The sequence below is a fragment of the Gekko japonicus genome, unplaced genomic scaffold (genome assembly GCF_001447785.1).
Source record: "Gekko japonicus isolate JY-2015 unplaced genomic scaffold, Gekko_japonicus_V1.1 scaffold2027, whole genome shotgun sequence".
Lineage (NCBI taxonomy): Eukaryota > Metazoa > Chordata > Lepidosauria > Squamata > Gekkonidae > Gekko > Gekko japonicus.
In genome coordinates this window covers 9385-27114 of record NW_015176037.1, presented here as the reverse complement: position 1 = coordinate 27114, position 17730 = coordinate 9385, and the positions used below count along the sequence as shown (strand labels likewise).

Below are 17730 nucleotides of genomic sequence, written 5' to 3'. Positions count from 1 at the left end.
GGAGACCAGCTCCAATCTGCCTGGCACTGTGGGTGGATTCTGGTCCTCCAACGCCTTCTGCTTTTGGAGAGGAACATGACCTGGCAGCTCTAGTAGGAGGAGGAAGTCCGTGAAATCAGCATGTCTTCCGAGCATGCTGTCTCACAGGATGTGTCGTACCCAACTGGAGAGCCCCTCGCAGGAGGCACCCACAGGGAGTTCCTACTCTGAGCCCCCCCCCAGTTGCAAATTTAGCTTTTGCACACTATTGTAATTCTACCACGGCCTTCTGGGTTTTCCCTGGCTCCACTGTGGCTCTCCCTAAACCTGCTTTGAAGTGATTTTTCTGGAAAGAGAATATCCACAGCCAGTGAAGGGAAAGGGTGGATGGGAAAGGGTAGATTTCAACATTGCCTGCCCACATCCAGCACCACATTGTTTCTTTCTTTTATTTTATTGATTATTTCAATTGCTGTGCTGCCCCCTCCCCCACAAAGTGGGGCTTGGAGAGCCTCACTACAATATAGAACAAACAATAAATATAGTTGTCGAAAAGAGCAGGAGTCCGGTAGCACCTTAAAGACTAACAAAATATGTGGCAGGGTAGGAGCTTTCGTGAGTCACCGCTCACTTCTTCAGATACAGCTAGAATGGGAGTTGAATGATTTCAGATGCTGAATGACACTGGCAGGCAACTGGCAATAGCAGGTGATTGACCATAAGCAGGCATGACTGGATGTAGGTGAGATAGGCAGAGGGGAAATCTGGCATGGAAAAATCAGCATTGGTGATGAGACAGGAAACCTGGGTCTCAATTCAGTCCAGGTGGATGCATTGTCTTCAGCTTCATTATCAATTGCAATTCAGCAGTCTCAATGCACAGGGTGATGTTTGTTAGGGGTGGGGCCTCCCCACACTGGCATGCCAGGTGGTGCCGGGCAGAAGCCCACCAAGTTGGGGGAATCCCCTGCTTCCACCTGGGGACTGGCAACCCAACAGGTGACAGACAGGACACTATTCAAAGAGACGGATGGTGTACCTCTCCAAATGTCTCCTTGAATCACCTGGATAGAATGCCCCATTGAGCTGAATTCTGCTTTGGACCAAATTGGTGGAAACTCTAGGTTCCAAAGTCTCTGGGCATGTCTTCTTCATTCACACTTTATAAAAAACAAAACCACGGTAACGTTGCAAAAGTGGCAACCACAGATGTGCACAGAAAGAATCCTTAAAATAAATCTTCGATCACTGGTGCAGCATAGAGGTTAGTGTGGGACCGAGATCTTGGAGCGAATGGGTCTGGATCCCCCACTCAAGCACAGAAGTCCACCAGGAGACCTTGGGCCAGTCACACAATCTCTAAGCCTAACCTGACCCCCACAAGGTTGTGAGGATTTAGTGGAAGGGGGGGGGAAGATGTGAAAGAGCCTCTATAGGTCGCCGATCAGGGAGAAAAGCAGGATATAAATAACCATAAAAATGTATCTATGCACAGCCCGTCAAGGGGCATCATCTCCCCCCCTCATTCTTTTCCTGATACATATCCCTCCTTTTAAAAAAAATGTTCGAACAAAAAAATCAGGAATTCAGTTTTCTTATTTATGCACTAAATTGCATTGGGAGATTGAACATAATTGAAGAAGATCTTTGGAGCATTAATGCAACTTGTTTAGAGCTATAATAGCTTACCTAGCTCTCTTTTTTATTATTATCTATGAAATGTCTCACATCTTCAGTGATTTTTGACACTCGTAAATCTATCTGCATTACTTCAGTACTGTTTGGCGTCTTTTTGTCTCCCCACCCCCCCTTTTCCCCTGACTGTCCTTGGCTTCATTTGCCTTCACTGGTCTCAGTGGCTAAGGTGACCTATGACATATTGGCTACATAATGCTATGTAGAATGTGATCATAGAATCATAGAGTTGGAAGGGAACTTCAGGGTCATCTAGTCCAACCCCCTGAACAATGCAGGAAATTCACAAATACCTCCCTTCATGCCCAGTGACTCCTGTTCCATGCCCAGGAGATGACAAAAAACCTCCAGAATCCCCAGCCAAACTGGCCTGGAGAAAAAAAAAATTCCTGGCCCCAAAGGGCCACAAGAACAAAACACTGATGCAAACCAACCTGTCCTCTCTTTCATGATCTGCCCAAGTTCACAGAATCAGCATTTCTGTCAGATGGCCACCTAGCCTCTGTTTGAGCCCACCTAGCCTCTGTTTGAGCCCAAAGAAGGAGAGCCCACCACCTCCCGAGGAAGTCCGTTCCACTGAGGAACTGCTCCAACTGTCAGGAAGTTTTTCCTAATGTTAGCCGGGAAGACTTTTGATTGAATTTCAACCCATTGGTTCTGGTCCAACCTTCCGGGGCAACAGAAAACAACTCTGCACTATCCTCTATGTGACAGCCCTTCAAGTACTTGAAAATGGTTATCATCACTAGAGTAATCCAGGGAATGGGTGACAGGGAAAATTCAGTCTGCAAAAAGGAAAGGCACAGAGGCCTCAAGTCACACCACAATGATATCATCAGATGCAAGTTGGAGACTTCCTCTATGACCCCATGGCATCCTCTTCTTCCTTTATGACTCCATGGAATCATGGGGGAGGGCAAAGGGGCCTAGAAGATGCAGTAGGCTTGAGGGCCACCAGATCCCAGGCTGTGTCTGAGAATGTTACAAGGCATGTCCCTAGGCCTAGAGGCAGCTGTGAAGTCTTTGGTCCTTCCATAGTCTTTAAAAGCAATTTAGGGCACCCACTCATTTCAGCTGGACCAGCTGAAAAGGTCCCACCGTCTCTCATACCTCTCCTCAGGGCTTTTTTTGTAGAAAAAGCCCAGCAGGAACCCATTAGCATAATAGGCCACACCCAACAGCAGAAACTCATTAGCATATTAGGCCACACCCCTGATAGCACATCTCATTGGCATATTAGGCCACACACACCCATGTTACCAGCAGTGTGGTCATCCAGCCACACCCACCTTTTGCTTCTTATTCTGTTTACCTTGTTTGTTGTCAAAACCCAGGGCTTTTTTTGTAGCAGGAACTTATTTGCATGTTAGGCCACACACCCCTAATGTAGCCAATCCTAATGAGTTTCTGCTGTTGGGTGTGGCCTATTATGCTAATGAGTTCCTGCTGGCCATGGCCAACTCAGGAGCCAGCTGGAACTCCGTTCCTGTGCGTTCCTGCCCCAAAATAGCCCTGTCTCTCCTGGTATCCCTCTCCTGGAATCGACCATCAGCTCAGATTGCTTTACCATCAACTAAAGGGTATCTGTGTCCTGACCAAGATGTCCCAGCACAGCCCGATCTCGTCACATCTTGGAAGCGAAGCAGGATTGGCCCTGGTTAGTACGTGGATGGATTTTTGCTGATCAGAGGCAGGCAATGACAAACCACCTCTGAATGGCACGTGATGGCACTTTCCACCACCAAACTGTGCCTAAAATGTACAATAAACTGTGCCTTCTCATCAAAACTGAGGAAACACATACTTTTGGAGTTGTCCCTAAGCAGACTTTAGCTGTCTTTCCTTAGCAAGGCTCCGTATTTCCATCACTATTTCCATCCCTGCCCGACAGGACCATGTTCATGACGGAGACCCTCCAGTGCGGAACACTGAAGCCAGACCCTTGAAAAGAGGCCAAATGCCCACATCCTGAATGTCATAAGATAGCAAAATTCTCCATAGTATTTCCACCCTTCCAGTCATCTCACGCCATTCCTACCGTGTTGGCTTCCATTTAGGTCCACACATGATGTGAACGAAAGCAGCATGCCTTCTGGACCGCATGTAGAGCGGAACGTATAATCGGCCATCTGCAGAAACTCCCCACCAGTTTTTACAACCGACCTTACCGGCACTTCTGTCTCATCCGAAACATTCTGTGAGGTGGCAACTTTCCATTCCTCCTACGCGCGAAGTTTTCTTCCAATTGTTACCCACACATAATGTTTTTCCCCCCTTACGTATTTCCTAACAGTTGTCTTAGAATACAAACAGGCAAATGTACTTATTTTATTTATTTTATTCAATTTATATTCCACCCTCCCTGCAAGCGGGCTCAGGGCGGCTCACAGTAGGATTCTAAAACACATACATAGAATTCACAGAGTAATTAAAAACAATTTAAGATAGCACATATTTTAAAAGAAGAAAAAAACCACAAAATAGGTTGCACTATTTCATTATCTGCGTTATTTTCAAGCTGTCGCCATTGGGTCTCTAAGATCTTATTGGTTTGGGCTGAGTTGAGGTGGTAGGCTTCCATTTCAGCAGGGGAGGCCGCCTCAGCCAAAGGCCTCCTGGAACAGCTCCGTTTTACAGGCCCTGCAGAATGGTAATAAATCCCACAGGGCCCTGATCTCAGACGGGAGCATGTTCCACCAGGCTGGGACCAGGGCAGAAAAAGCCCTGGCCCTGGTTGAGGCTAAGTGGACATCCCTTGGGCTGGGGACAACCAGCAGAGCACAAGGCTCTCCGGGGTACATGTGGGGAGAGGCGGTCCCTCCGGTACGTCAGTCTCAGGCCACGCAGGGCTTTAAAGGTCAATACCAATGGGATATAAATGGTGCCTAGGTATGCCAGCATGAGGATAGCAATGAGCGGGAGACTCACCTGGACATGATGTAACTGGACATGATGTAATTGTGTTGCCAGCAACTGGACATGATGTAATCGTGTCGCCAGCAATGCTCTAGCAAAACTCTAGAGCTTTGGGTGAATGCTAGAATGGCACTGGTGACGACATTGCTTCCAGTTGTGCCAGCACCGGCGGGCACCCCCATTCTCCCCCTTGTTTTTCTGCCACTGGTGGAGCTAGTATGGGGCACTAGTCTGAATGTTGAACGAGAACACGGTTCCTTGCTATTGTGCCTTGATAGCCACTTACTTGACTTTGCCTGGTGCGTTTGGAGGAGTATCTCCCCCACCATGTGGAGCTTCATACTGATTGCCTGTGGGAGGGATGTCCTTATTGGTGCAAACAGTCCAATTAGCAGCAGAGGCTAACAACAAGAGCTGCACATGTATTTCAGAATCCCCTCCTGCCCTCGAAGCAATGCTTAAAGAAGATGAGCAAGATTCGGGAGCGGTGGTGCAGGGGATTTTTCCCCTGTTTAACGATAACATCTGAACTGCCAAGCTTTGGCAGTTCTAGCCCCGTGCTGGTGTGAGCAACCAAGCCTTGTCCTAGCTCATCGTCTACCCAGCGATTCAAAAGCTTCGGCAAGTAGATAAATTGGGAACCACCTGTAAGGGGGTGGGCACACCACTCCCTTCGGGAAGGTGTTAGCTGCGGAGTGTGTCTTCTGAAGGTGTGGCGAGATTGAAAGATGAAAGAGCTGTTTCGGCTTCCCTGCAGTGGAGCGAGTCGGCCAGGCGGTGGCGGTGTGGCAGCACGACATCAAGAAGCCAGCCGACAAGAATACACGGACCACGACTGATCCATCCCGCAGATGAAGCCCCGCCTAGCTGTAATGTGTGTGTAATTAAAAATGCTGTATGTTTGTCTTCCCTATCCCCCACGAATATTGTTAGTCCTATTGTCAAAGGGTAACTGTAAATCGCTCTGAGCCCGCAGTTGTGTGGGAAAGAGCGATCAATTAATCGAAAGTATTATTATTATTATTATTATTATTATTATTATTATTATTCGAGGGCAAAAGGAAGCGATTCAGGCAACAACCTGAGCTATTAGTTTGGAGGCCCAAACAATACAACAGGGTTGGTCACTGCCTCACCCGACATTTTAATTTTATAAAGAACATGTGGTGAGGGCACGAATTACTATAAGCCACCTTGAGCCAGGAGGAAAGGCTGGATGCTGCAAATATTTTAATTAATAAATAAAAATAAACTTCGGATTGTGGCAGCAGTGCTAGGAGAGAGGTGGGTTTAGATCCAAACTGAAAAAAACTTTTCTATCCCCATGGGGGAACCCCCCCCCCCCGGGCACCTATATAATGTCTGCATCTTTCCCAGGCACCAATAAGAAACTTAAGTAGGGTTCCCAACCTCCAGGTGGTAGCTGGGGATCTCCTGGGATCACAACTGATCTCCAGGCGATAGAGATCAATTCACCAGGAGAAAATGGCTTCTTTGGGAGGTGGACTCTATGGCATCATACCCCACTGAAGTCCCTCCCCTTCTCAAACCCCACCCTCTTGAGGCTCCACCCCGAAATTCTCCAGGTATTTCCTAACCCAGAGCTGGCAACCCTAAGCTTAAGAGGGGAGTGATTTACAGTGTGATCTAGCTATGTAAATTATTAAATCTTTAAACAATAAGAATTCATTCAACCTTCATGTATTTCTGCAAAGGTTTAAACAATCAGGAGGTCTATTATTAAGCACCAGGAGAGAAATTACAGGACTGTGGGGGTCTAGCCCCCTTCCTGCAAGTGAGGGAGGGTGGGTTGGATAGGCTTGCGGGGGGGAATGATGTCACTGATGTCACTGCATCACTTTCACAGGACAAAGGGTAGCTCTCGGAATTGCCAGACACTCTATGGTAAAACCACAGAGTTTCTGACGACTCCTAGAGATACACTGTCACTTCCATGTGGAACCTGGGAGTTGTGTCTGGAAATACCTAGAAGTGATGTAGGTTCTACCTGGAAGTGACATAGTGACATTGGCAACGTCGCTGACATCGTGCCCACATCCCCACGTTCCCGTCCCCATCTCTTCCACCGGTTGCCAGGCAACTCTATGATGGACCTTAGCTCGATTCAGGAAGGAAATAATCTGCACTCCCGAAATGTCTCAGAATTTGAAATTAAACAAATCTTGCATCACTTCTGCCTTCCCACACTTATTATTTTCCCTCTTTTACTCTTTATAACAGAAAAAAAAAGTACAGTGGGGGGTGGGACTTTGGTCAAGTACATTTTGTCTCTCAACAGCTTATCTTGAAAACAAATTGCAGATTACCCTGAAAATATTACTCAGGGAAAGGCTTGCAAATTCCCCGGAAAGACTAGGACCGAGAAAAGAAAAATAGAGGACAGATGGCTAAGCTGTTGCTTATCGAACGTATCCATGAGTTAGACTGCACCATTCCAAGTCGGGCCATCTTATCTGCTCCATCGTGAAAGGACAACAGAATATCCCCTAATGATTGTATCATCAAACATATGTCAGGCAAACACCTTGGAACTAAGAGTCATGCTGTGAGTGCGTATCATTGCCCAGTATGCTGGGTGGCTCAGATGTGCTGCAGATGGGAATGCAGCCCTTGAGCTAGAAGGCAACTTGGAGGTCATCTATTCCAACCCCCTGCTCCGTGTAGGATGAGGCAGTTTGCATGAGATTAATAAGAGGATGCCTATCCAGACATGTTTATGTCAGAGATGGCAATCTTATATAATAGAACTGTAGCCAAGAAATGTAGTAAGTAACTGGATAATTGTGGAAACACTGCACGATGAGCTGTTTTTCTGTATGATTGCATTTGTTTCCTAAGAGCATTCCTCTTAGTGCATTTTTTCCCTCCCAAGAGCCCAGATCAGCATCTGTGGACCTCCCTTTCCATTTCATCCTCACAACAATCCAGCGAGATAGGTAAGGCCGACAGTATATGCAGTAGCAGTGAAAAAGGCAAACTCTATGTTGGGGAGTATTAGGAAAGGAATTGAAAATAAAACGGCTGATATTGTAATGCCCCTGCATAGATCTATGGTGCGGCCTCATTTGGAAGACTGTATTCAGTTCTGGTCACCGTATCTCCAAAAGGACATGGCAAGAGATGGAAAAAGTACAGAGGAGGGCAAACCAAGATGATTATGGGACACAGCACCTTCCCTATGAGGAAAGGCTGAAGAGTCAGGGACTTTTCATTTTAGAAAGGAGACAACTAAGAAGGGACATGATAGAGGTCTATAAAATTATGCAGGGGTGGAGAGAGCTGACAAAGATAACTTTTCCACCCTCTCCCAAAATACTTGCGGACATCTGTGAAGAAATACATTTTTTTCCTGGGAGGGCTGAAAGGAGCGAAACCTCCACTTTGTGTTTTAACATATTTTTTTTTCTTTCTCTGAGCAGATAACAGGCTGGGAAGAAGGAAGTCAGTCAATGGCTTTCCAGGCTCACCTCAGCTACCTCTTAAGAAATGCTAATAGGTCTAGCCAGAGACAATGGGATGGCCAAGCTCCCCCCCTTTTTTTACCCCATCAGACAGGGAACAGAGGTTTGGAGGAATGAAATGCCAGAGGGACTCCAGGAAGGAAATACCCTGGAGTTTTCAAGGAAAAGCCTCTTTGACCTGGCATGACCTGGTCAGTAGGTGGAGAAATAGGATAAAAATTCCTTGCAGGAGGAAGGAGGTCTCTTTTCCTTGGGTGCTGAGTCCATGAGAACACTCAGACCTCTCCACTGGGAAGGCAGCCATTGACCATGTGCTCGCCTCAAGAGCTGGAGCAAGCTTCAATCTATAGGGATCTGTAACATCCTAAGTTAAAAGTTAAAAACAGGAGTCCTATTTTAACATCTGATAGGGCATGTATAGAGAAAGGGACAGAGGATTTGCATTTTACCCATTTCTTTTGGAATCCCTTGGTCAGTCTGGTGCTGTGCTAAAAGTATGCATGTGAACAGTTTCTTTTTAATAAATACTTTATAACTTTTGATATGGGCAGTGGATCTCTGTACAACCTGGACCTCCAGCATCTCAGACACACTATTGTAAAAGAAGCACCAGGGAGAAGTTAGGCAATTGGCAAGGGGTTATTCCTCCAGGGGTGCACAAGGCAGGAAACAGTCCTGTAGTGACCAGGCACTGGGCAGCAGGAGACACAGAGGCAAGACCTCAGAACTTGGAAGGGAAGCTGGGAGTCCTGACCCTCCCAGCGGATAATTCCATACGAAGGTCAGGTGATGAAAAAAAGTTGACCCCATGCCTTTGTACACAGCCAAGCACATACGTACCCCTTATAGCTGGCCAGTTGAGACTGCTTCAGCTTTGAGCAAGAGGGGGCATCGTGACCGACCCAACTTAGAGCAAGAGGGAAGATACAACATCTTGGCTGAGTAGAGTTGCCAGACCCCCTAGTGGAGGAGGGGTCCCCCACTGACAGGCCCCACTTCCCTGCCGCTGATCAGCTGGCTAATGGGGGGGCAGTGGTACATCTCTTGCATGATTCTAGTTCTGACTGCAGGAGAGAAGAGTTAAAAAAAAACCCCTCTATGTATGCCATAAAACAGGATGCAAGGAAAAGTTTAGCATAGCTGCCCAGTTTGGTGTAGTGGTTAAGAGTGCGGACTCTAATCTGGGATAACTGGGTTTGATTCCTCACTCCTCCACATGTGGCTGCTGGTGTGACCTTGGGTCAGTCACGAATTCTCTCAGAGCTGTCCTTGAAAAAGCAGTCCTCGAAAGAGCTCTTTCAGCCCCACCTACCTCACCAGGTGCCTGTTGTGGAGAGGGGAAGGGAAAGGAGATAGTAAGCTGCTCTGTGACTCCTTTGGGTAGTGAAGGGCGGGGTATAAATCCAATCTCCTCCTTCTCCTCCTCTACTACTACTACTACTTCTCCTCCTCCTCCTCTACTACTTCTCCTCCTACCATTGACTTTGAGTAGGGAGATACTTATACATGGGGAAGCATTTGAACATATGATTTGCCCCTACACACACACTCCTATGCGTGAAGTAGTCCAATACAGAATTTGACCACCCCTTTCTGTGTAACACGTCGAACAACTGCATGTAGAGTGCTTTCACACATACAAGCCACCGTTCAAAGCTATGCATATATGAACCAGCCCTTAGTTTCTCATACTACCATTCTGGGGAGGGAACAAACTAGGGGGCATTTTCCTTTGCTTCTTTTTCGATGTTCAGCCAGCCATATGGGAAGCCAGAGACTAGAAAGGTCCCTGTAATTTCGGAGCTCTAGTTCCAGATGGATGTTCATTTGCATTATATATTTTTAAAGCCCATATTTAACTTAGGGTCCTGTCAACTAACAAATGTTTCCTTTAGAGGAAATTCACACTTTTAATATTTTAATAAACTGCATGTGTCGGGCAGGGAAGTGGATTTCTGCAATGTTTAGGCCGTTGGATTGCAATCGCTCTAGCAGCCAAGCTGTGCGTGGGAGGCCTTAACATTGGATTATTTTCCTCCCTGCAATAAGCCGCTATCTAAAATATTCATGTTTGCAAATTTATCCAAATTTAGCTTTTGTCTTTTAATGGGCAATTGGAAGGATGATTCGCCGGTACAAATTTTCGTTTGCCTAGTCGAGTGAGCTGCACAGCTGAGGCCCTTTCGCTTGGCTTGCGTTCGCCGAACAATTCAAAGGGGTTCTTGAATGGCAGAACACAGACATGAGAGATGGGGAAAGCAGCTGTGTTAAGGGAAGACACGGTGGAAAAGTCCAAAATGGGAACCTCTGCTCCCCCCTCCCCTCATGCATACTGTAGCAGTGCCGTCTGGGAAGCAAAATTTCCCTCAGAGAGTTTGATGGATGTGTTAATTTACTGTGGCATTCACTTGCATAGCATCCATCTACTTTATCTAGAGTTGCCAGACTCCACGTGGGTCCTGAAGATTCCTAGAATTACAACAGATACCCAGACCACAGAGATTAGTTCCCCTGGAGAAAATGGCTGCTTTGGTGGATAGACTCTGTGGCAGGGATTCCCACCGTGGTGGCCGGAGGGTGCCATGGTCCCCTCCAACACCTTGGTGCCTATGTGGTTTAGAAAGTGTGTGGAGCCAAGGAGGGCTTCTTGCCCAGGAGAACTTCTGGAAATCAGATGGGCTGCTCAGATTTTAAAAAATGTTGTTTTAGTGGCAAATGCCATCCAGTGTTGGCTTGTTCAATCGCATAATGGCGGAAGCTTGGGAGAACAAAAATCACAAGAAGGACGTTCAGACAACCTAATCGCAATTATTGCGAGAGATGGCTGTCCAGATCAGCAAAATCGTGGATTTAGTGCAAATATCTGGATAGTACTTGATTTTCCAGGTGTCGGAAAACTCGCTAGGGAACCGGGAGGATTGCACGAGTGAGCCCACTTTGGTGCAGGAGATGGGTGCAGGCGTCTGATCAGAAATTTTAAATGCGAGAGGAAACTCTATGATAAAACCATAAAGGTTCTGGTGATTCCTAGAACTACCCCAGAAGTGACAAAGTGTAGCTCTAGGAATTGCTGGAATGTGTATAGTCAAACCATAGTGTTTCTAGTTATTCCTAGAGCTACCCATTGTCAATGCCAGTAAGAACTTCTGGCACTGTGCTTCAAAACAATTTCTTCCCCTGCCGCTGAAAGCGGCAGCAAGCAATGGGACCTGGGGATGGGGGAATTGACAGCCCGAGGAGCATAGCAGGGCTTGAATCTTTACTGAAATTTGGCAGCACGCATTGGACTCAGTGGCTTGGTCTACCTCTGGTTCTTCCTGGCTTGGCTTCCAGTAATATTGTGTCTATTTAGTACTTTTATTTCCTGCCCCCCACATACCCTAAGGAGACCAAAGTGGCATACATCAGCCTACACTCCTTCACTTTAACCTCACAACAGCCCTGTAAGGTAGGCTAGGCTGAAAGAAGGTGGGTGGTCTAAGGTCGCCTAGTGAGCTTTTATGACCCAGCTGAGATTTGAACTCGGATCTCTCAGACCGTAGTCCATTCCTTTAATCACTACACTACACTAGAAGCACAACAGGTGGGAGTTCAATGGATCACAACAGGATTACCCTCTTCCTTTTCCTCTCCTAATTCTGGCCCTTCCTTTCCTCCATTATTCTCTGTAGGCACGAGAGCCTCAGTGCCAAATAGTTTGACGTATTCCTTTTACGCCATTTCGACTTTCACCAAGAATTTACTTAGGTTTCTTATCCTTCCGTCCAGTCTCTCAGCCACTCCTTCGCTCACTTCCTTTAATAATATCTACTTCATCCAGTACCTCAGGAAGGTCATTCACAAGTAGGGTTGCCAGTCTCCAGGTAGTGGATGGAGATCTACCATGGTTACAACTGGTCTCCAGGTTATAGAGATCAGTTCCCCTGGAGAAAATGGCTGTTCTGGAAGGTGGACTCTCTGGTATTATAACCCACTGAGGCCCCTCCCCTCCCCAAACCCCACCCTCCACAGGTTCCACCCCTCCCCCCAAAATATCCAGGAATTTCTCTACAAAGACCTAGCAAGCCTAAGTCTTTTTTTATATATATATATAAGGAAGCCCTTCCTTTGCTCTAGCGCGGAACAAGCCAGCCTCAATCACATGGCTGTTCTACAGGAACATCAACAGCTCTCCTGGGAGACGACTCTTAACATTATTGCTAATGAGTTCATCCAGAGAGAACTAATGAAAAGAAATACACTTGGCGTGGAAGAATTCCAGCAATGTGTACACTGAATGTTTTTCTCATAATCGGTGTCCTCTAGTCAGCTATAATAAATTTGTTTTTTTAAATTTATGCGAGGGGGGAAAAAAACCCTGTTTTTCTCGATTATATTTGAGCAGTTTCTGTTGTATCTCGCCTGTTGGTGCAAGGGATGGCTCCACCCCCTTTCCCAGATTTGACCCCTTTGGGGAACTGAATTGTCTACAACTCTGTTTTATCGCTTTAGTGGGAAAGACAGATTTTAACAAGCAAGGCTTACGACACACTCAACCTATAAACCTCAGATTGCTAACTCTGGGTTGGGAAATTTGGGGGGGGGGTAGAACCGGGGGAAGGCCGGTTTGGGGAAGTGAGGGACATCATTGGTATATAATGCCACAGAGTCCACCCTCCAAAGCAGCCATTTTCTCTAGGGGAGTTGATCTCTGTCATCTGGGGATCAGTTGCAACAGCGGGAGATCTCAAGGCAGCAACTGGAGGTTGGCAAGCCTATGTAAACCTCAATGATGGGGGGAGAACTGGTGACCACAAGGACTCCCAGTAGCAGAAGCCTCAGGCTTCTGGACAAGGACACACGGAAAAGCAGTTCCCAGTGGCTCGATGGATTGAGTTGGGAGTACTGAGAACTTCAGTTGCCTACCTTCACGTGGGGCCTGGAGACCTCCTGGCATGATACCCAGTCTTCAGGCTACAGAGATCAGTCCCCCTTGGGAAAATGTCAGCTTTGGAGGGTAGACCCTAGGGTTGCCAAGTCCATCTTCCGCCCCCAGCGGGGGACTTTGGGGGCATTCCTTGTAGGGGGCGGGGCATCCCTGACGTGATGACATCACGTTGGGACGTCCGCCCCCCCACCCGCCCGCATGCCAGATCTCCAGAAACGGCAGTTCCCTGCACTTAAAGGAGCCAGCGTTTCTCTTTTAAGTGCAGGAGCCAGCGTTTCCCCTTTAAGAGCAGCTGTGTTTCCCTTTTAAGTGCACAAAGCTGGCATTTCCCTGCAAGCCTGATCTCAACCGTAGATCGGGCTTGGGAGGAAACACGGGTTGCACACACTTAAAGGGAGAGAGAGGGGTGGCTGTGGGTGTTGGGGGTGGGGCTTCCCCTGCTGGCCATCTGGCCGGCGGTGGGTAGAACCCCCCCCAAAATGGAGGACCCCTGGCAAACTGGGGGGGGGGGTTGGTAACCCAAGTAGACTCTACGGTATTATACCCTGCTGATGTCCCACCCCAAACCCTGCCCTCCCCAAGCTGCACCCCAAATAGCCAAGAATTTCTCAAGCTAGAGTTGACCGCTCTAAGAACTACCTTTCCCATGCTATCCAGAGCCAGGGAGGGTGCAGCCAGGCCTTAACTCTGAGTCCTCTGTCCCCAGAAGCAAGGTTGCCAGGTCTGGGTTGGGAAATTCCTGGAGATTTTGGGGGTGGAAGGGCAGGGATTTGGGGGGGGGGAGGGACCTCAGTGCAGTATACTGCCATAGAGCAGGGGTGGCCAAAGTGTGGCCCGGGAGCCGCATGTGGCACTTTCACACATATGGTGCGGTTCCCGGCAGGGCAGCTGGGGAAGCGAAGGGGAGGCATGCCTCTCTGATTGGTCTTCCCTTCCCCAGCCAGTGTTCCCCTCTCTGGGTAGGCTTGAGGTGGAGGGGGAAGCAGACAAAGGAAGCGACTTTAAATGCATTCTCAAAGCCCCCCTCCTCCACTGGCCAGCTTGGAGAAGGCAGCTGGCATGGGAGTGGTTTTTTCCCCCTCGGAGAACACGTTTAATGTTAAAGTTGCTTTCTTTCCACCGCTCTCTCTCTCTCTTTCTCTGAGAGCCAGTTTGGTGTAGTGCTTAAGTGTGTGGACTCTAATCTGGGAGAACCGGGTTTGATTCCCCACTCCTCCGCTTGCACCTGCTGATGTGACCTTGGGTCAGTCACAAGCTCTGGCACAGCTGTCCTTGAAAAAGAGCAGTTTGTGTCAGAGTTCTCTCAGCCCCACCCAGCTCACAGGGCGTCTGCTGTGGGGAGGGGAAGGGAAAGGACTTTGTAAGCCGCTCTGAGACTCCAAGTGAAGGGCGGGGTATAAATCCAATCTCTTCTTCTCTCTCTCTTCTTTCTCTTAGACAAATAAATCTAATTAGCAAACAAATGAACATGATTGGATAAATAAATATCATTACCAATACCTGTTTTTACGTTTTGCTTTTATTTTTGGCAGTCTCACTGACTGTTAATAAAAAGCAAATTTGCGTATTTCTCAATTAAAAATGTGTGTGTAATGCTTGTCCATGTTTTGCGGCTCTCAAACATCTGACATTTATTCTATGTGGCTCTTAACATTAAGCAAGTTTGGCCACCCCTGCCATAGAGTCCACCTTCCAAAGCAGCCATTTTCTCCAGGGGAGCTGATCTCTGTCACCTGGGTATCATCTGTAATCCCGGGAGATCTCTGGCTACTACCTGGAAACTGGCAACCTTAAGGCCCCCAGGCTTCACCGCCTCCCCACAACAGAATGAGCTTAGAAATGGAGAAGGGAAGTGGAATTTTGGTAGGGATCTCCTCAGAGTTTTGGGGGATTAGCCTTGAATGAGGCTGAGTTTCAGTTAACTAATTCTGGCCCAATCCAAACTGAGCCTCCCTTGTCTGAAGCGAGCACATTCCAAACTGAGCCGAGGGAGCATCCTGCCTGTCACTAATTCCATTTTAGTCCACTTCACACAAAGCTTCTGTTTCTTTCTCTGAGAAACAAATTGTGAAATAAGCCTGGGCACATGGCAGGAACAAAAAAAGTGTACTTGTGTGTGTGACAGAAGCGGGTTCGAATTAGATCAGCGCAACAGACGGCATTACAGATGGTCACAGGAGACAAGCTCCAAAGTGATGCAACTCCTTGTTGAGACTGGGTTACCATTTAATGGAGCATCTCTTATCCCACTTATTCACACGGCGGAAACTATTCATAACCAAACCTCCTACCAGCTCGGTGACTGAGCTCATCATCAACTCTTTGGGACAAATGCAATAATGGTACATGATGCTGAAAAGTTCCTTGGACTATTTGAAGCTGGATTAGCATTGTTACGGGAAATTCCTTTCCCCAAAATTTGCTTTATAGCGATTGATTCCTCTTCTTCTCTTCCAAAAAGAAAAGAAAAGAATTTTTCTTTCATTTCTCTTTGATGTCTCTTTGTAGTTTTCCATGACCAATTTGTAGCTTCAGCCCTTGCAAAGGGCTTTTTGATGTTATGTACCATAGGGGTGCTCTAGCCTCTAACAGAGGGGTGAGAAGGTTTGGGGAAACATTGTCTGCCTCTAAGCATCTGCAGAATGAAATCCTGACATTTGGTAGAACCGCCCTTCCTGCCTGCCTGCCACCCCAATTTTTCTTTTGGTCAAAATGAAATTGAAACAGACTCCAAATCTGGCATGGATAGAGCATCAGACTAGGATCCTGGGAGACCTGGGTTCAAATCTGCACTTCTACCATGGACACTTGCTGGGTGACCTTGGGCCCATCACAAACTCTCAACCTGGCCTACGTTACAGGGCTGTTGTTGTGGGAAAATGGGCGTAATGGGAGGAAGAGGGAGGGGGAAGGAGGAGGAGATTGGATTTATATCCCGCCTTTCACTACCCGAAGGGGTCTCAGAGCCGCTTACTATCTCCTTTCCCTTCCCCTCCCCACAACAGACGCCCTGTGAGGAAGGTGGGGCTGAGAGAGCTCTTTCCAGAACTGCTCTTTCCAGAACTGACCCAAGATCACTCCAGCAGCTGCATGTGGAGGAGTGGGGAATCAAACCCAGTTCTCCCAGATTAGAGTCCGCGCTCCTAACCACTACACCAAACAAGACCAGGAGGGAGAAAGAATAGAGCAAACTGAGAGAAGAGGCTCTGGGAGGCTTGGTGGCAAAACCAAGTTTGCCTCGACGTATCTCTGACATGGCTGAGAAACACAGTTTGGGGCTCGGTAGTGCTATAATATATTCATAAACAACTAAACACAAAAAACAAATGATCAGATTGTTGATTGTTAAATGATGTGAGATTCCTGCATTTTATGCTGGTGTGGGGGAAAGTAGCATATGGTTACTCTGCACGTGGGTCTTGAAAACGACATTAGGTTTAGAAGCGTATCCCTCTTTTAAAAAATCTGAGACCTGCTTGTAGGGGTTGCTCTGGCATCAATAAGCTTTTCTTGCCGAGTTTACAAGCTATCTGAGAGTTCAAGCACTTTTCAACTGCCAATGAACTCTGTTTGCTTCAAATTACTTACATGTTGGACAGTTAGTTGGAACAGTTACAGAAAATGTAGATTAACTGCTTTTTAACAGAGGTTAAAAGTTGAGATTGGCTTTATCTCATATGCGCCTGCTGATTGGCTCATTTGCACTTACGTTCATATCCCATATTTCGTCATGAACCAATCAGTTATCTAGATAATAATCACATGATTATGGTAGAACAGATTTAAAGAAAGATAAGATCAGGGTTGCCAACCTCCAGGTGGTGTCTGGAGATCGCCTGGAATTGCAACTGATCTCCAGGTGACAGAGATAATTTCCCCTGGAAAAAAATGGCCACTTCCGAAGATGGACTGTATGGCACTATATCCCACTGAAGTCCCTCCCCTTCCCAAACCCTGCCCTCCTCAGACTCCACCCCCAAAATCTCCAAGTATTTCCCAACCTGGAGCCGGCGACCCTACAAAAGACTGATGTTTTTATATAAATGTGTACTCCTATGACAAGCAAATCAGATTTCTCAGAAGAAGAACAGGTGAGATTACTTGATGGGTAATTTGGGCTTTTTGATAAGCCCTAAAAGCAGTGAGAAAAAAGCTAAAACCTGAGTTGCTTTTAAAGCTTTTACTTGCTATACAATGATTAAGCAATGCAAGGCACTTTGATCATTTTAGGATTTATCTTCACAGTAATCGTGAAGATAACTTTTTCATGCCTGTACCATTTTCTGTCTTGCTCAATTAAAAAACAAAACTTTGCATCTTGATAAAAGATAAAAGTTTCTGCAGGCGCTGTGTCCTGGTTTGCTGGTTACATTTCAAAGAACTGAGCTTACCTACTTACTCTTTTGTATTATCAGAATTAAAGGTTGTTGAGCTCCCTTTAATAGATAAATCCAGGAGAACTCTGCTGCTAAAGATTTTTGCAGAGGCAAAGCCTGTTAAAGTGTTTCAGTCAGGTTCTCTAATTGGAGGCGGGAAGGAATTTCTCCTTACACACTGACCTACATCAAAGACCGGTCATCTTGGATCTGCAACTTTTTTGCGCTCCTCTCAGACACTCATTCATAAGCCCCGAACAGGACAACAACCAAGAGACTGCCCACAGTTCTAAAGCACTCTGGCCACTTTGGAATTCTGATTCCAAACTCTAACTCTGGAAGTAAGGGAGGGAAA

At 46.9% G+C, this 17730-nt stretch overlaps 1 protein-coding gene across 1 annotated transcript in view; it reads right to left on the bottom strand.

Moving 5' to 3' along the window:
- The window catches only part of PHACTR3 (phosphatase and actin regulator 3), a gene marked incomplete at its 5' end in the record, with an annotated part of 120909 nt that overhangs the window by 94833 nt on the left and 8346 nt on the right, over nt 1-17730 (bottom strand). The window lies entirely within an intron of this gene.